The following is a 3,401-nucleotide window of genomic DNA, read 5'->3' as shown; positions in this document are numbered from 1 at the left end:
GGTTTCTTTAAATTTTATTACTTTAGAACTTCCTATTTCTCGATCGACTGCAATAGGTGTTTTCTTATGTTATGCTCCAAAATTGATTTGTCCTTTTTGAGGTTAATATATACAAAACTAACAGAAAAATTGTGCTTATTTATGTTAATATATATGAATGCTCTAAACTGCACTTCATATTATTCTTATTGAGGATCAGTCTTCCCAAACAGTAAAAACAGAGTCTGCAATATAAAAATAGTTAAGGTTTACTGTTGTGAGTAACAAATTCTATTAAACATGTTTGGTATAAATAGGAACCTTACCTCCTATCTTGGGGGATTAGTTTAGATTTCTAATTGACTTTCTCAAGGTATTGAATGCACTCAAAAGTAATAGTTGGTTAGTTTCTCTAATCAAGAAGAGTTCTTTCTCTCTGTACACATTGTAATTTTTTGTTCTTTGTTCTCTGTTCCTCTTTGTCACTTCTTTCAAGCAATTTGGTTTGAATTTCCATATGGTATCAAGAGATTCTGGATTCTTCAATCATGACAGATGCATTTGTTAACTCCAATCCTGGGAATTCAAATTCTTCCAATTCTGTAAATTCAAACCCTATCAATAATGTTCTTGCAAACAATTTTTCTTTTCCACCACATCTATTAAATTCGAGACCTTTCAACCCCATTAGTGACAAGCTTAGAGAAAAGAATCACAAGACTTGGGAGCAGCATGCATTAGCAGCTATTAGAGGTCAGAAATTAGAGAGGATCACCTATTTTCAGATCGTGTTCCACCACAATATGCTTCCAATGAAGATCAGCAAAATTTTCTTGATTCTGTTACCTATCAACAGTGTCTCCAAGATGATTATAATCTTCAATCCTAGTTGCTTGCTTCTATTGATCCTATGTTCAAGAACAAAATGGTTGGTTGCACACTTAGTCATCAAATTTGGACAAAGATTGAAGATTACTTTGCTGAATCAACAAGATTTCGAGTGAAGCAGCTAAAGGCTCAACTTAAGGCCATCAAGAAACAAGGTCAAAGCCCAACTAATTATGTTTTCCAAATAAAAAATATTGCTGATTCATTAGCTGCACTGGGATCTCCTTTAACCACAGAAGAATACAAAAAAGCTCTTCTTGAAAGACTAAGTTTATAGAACAGCCACTTAAGAATTCCTCTACTGCGTTAGCCATTTCACACTGGAAGAATGCTATGCAAGAAGAATATAATGCGTTGATTAAAAATCAAACCTGGACTCTTGTCCCTAAACCTGATAATGCTAAGATCATTGGCTGCAAATGGATCTACACCATCAAAAGACTCCCTGATGGTTTCATTCAAAAGTACAAAGCTAGATTGGTGGCACAAGGCTTCCACCAATCTGAAGGCTTTGATTTTGAACAAGTTTTCAGCCCTGTTATTAGACCAATTACAATCAGATTAGTGTTGAGTATTGCTTTATCAAAAGACTGGATTATTAGACAATTTGATTTTAATAATGCTTTTCTTAATGGTGATCTTAGAGAAACTATTTACATGCATCAACCAGTTGGGTTTTCTCATGATTCAGAAAACATTGTATGCAAATTAAACAAGTTCTTGTATGGTCTGAAACAAGCCCCTCGTGAGTGGTACTTAAAGCTTAGCAAAACTCTAAATCTGTTTGGTTTTTATAGCACTAAATCAGATACATCGTTGTTCATTAAGCATGGTTCTCATTATGTTATGTATATTCTTGTTATGTTGATGATATTATAATAATGGGTAATGATTCTCTTGAAATAAATGCCATGATTCAAAACTTAAACAAAGCTTTTACTTTAAAAGACCTTGGTGAATTATCATACTTCCTTGGTATTAAGGTTCAGCAAAGTAAAATTGGGCAGCTGCACCTTTCACAAACCAAGTACATTAAAGATCTCCTATCTAAACTAGGGATGAGTGAGGCTTCTTCCATGCCAACTCCTATTATCTCATCCTTACAACTACCATCTACTGGATCAGAACGTTTTGAGGATCCCAAGCTCTTCAGGTCAGTTATAGGAACACTACAATATGTTACTATAACCTAATTAGACCTGAGCTTTGCTGTTCAAAAGGTCTCTCAGTTTATGCATAATCCTCTTTTGGCCCACTGGAAGGCTGTGAAGAGGATACTTAGGTATCTACAAGGGACAAAAGACCATGATTTACCTCTACATAAGTGCAGGGATTACATTTTCTGATTCAGATTAGATAGCAGATCTAGAAAATAGGAGGTCTGTCTCAAGTTATTGCATTTACTTGGGAACTAATCTGGTTAATTGGTCTTGTAGGAAGCAACCAACTATAACCAGGTCCTCTACTGAGGCAGAATTTCAAAATCTAGCATCGTGTGAAGCTTAAGTGACTTGGGTCAGAAATTTATTTGATGAGTTGAAGATTCCTTTGGCAACTATTCCAATGATTTTTTGTGACAATATGAGCACCGTTATGCTCACATCAAGACTAAGCACTTTCAGCTTGACATTCAAGTTATTAGAGAGAAGGTGAACAACAAGGCTCTACAAGTGGTTCACATACCAGGAGTAGAACAAGTGGCTGACATTTTGACAAAGCCATTATCTGCTGCTAGTTTTGAACGGGTTAGGAACAAGCTCAGATTTGTACCAAAGTACACCTTGAGCTTGAGGGGGGTATTGAGGATCAGTCTTCGCAAGCAGTAAAAACAGAGTTTGCAATATAAAAATTGTTAGGGTTTACTGTTGTGAATAACAAATTCTGTTAAACCTGTTTGGTATAAATAGGAACCTTACCTCCTATCTTGGGGGATTAGTTGAGATTTGTAATTGACTTTCTCAAGGTATTAAGTGCACTCAAAAGTAATAGTTGGTTAGTGGTGCGCGAAATTGTGAACAGTACTTTTTCACAACTCTCATAATCCCCGGTCATGAACCCCAAAAACTTGGTAGCTCAGTACCATGGCATTACACAACTTCGCACAACTAACCAGCAAGTGCACTGGGTCGTCCAAGTAATAAACCTTACGTGAGTAAGGGTCGATCCCACGGAGATTGTTAGTATTGAAGCAAGCTATGGTCATCTTGTAAATCTTAGTCAGGCAAACTCAAATGTATATGGTGATGAACGAAAATAACACAAAGGTAAAGATAGAGATACTTATGTAATTCATTGGTAGGAACTTCAGATAAGCGCATGAAGATGCCTTCCCTTCCGTCTCTCTGCTTTCCTACTGTCTTCATCCAATCCTTCTTACTCCTTTCCATGGCAAGCTTAAGCAAGGGTTTCACCGTTGTCAGTGGCTACCTCCCATCCTCTCAGTGAAAGCGATTTGCATATGCTCTGTCACAGCATAGCGGAATTCATCTGTCGGTTCTCAATCAGGCCGAAATAGAATCCAGTGATTCTTTTGC

The sequence above is a fragment of the Arachis duranensis genome, chromosome 5, assembly GCF_000817695.3.
Source record: "Arachis duranensis cultivar V14167 chromosome 5, aradu.V14167.gnm2.J7QH, whole genome shotgun sequence".
In the NCBI taxonomy this organism is placed as follows: domain Eukaryota; kingdom Viridiplantae; phylum Streptophyta; class Magnoliopsida; order Fabales; family Fabaceae; genus Arachis; species Arachis duranensis.
This window is presented reverse-complemented; position numbering follows the sequence as displayed.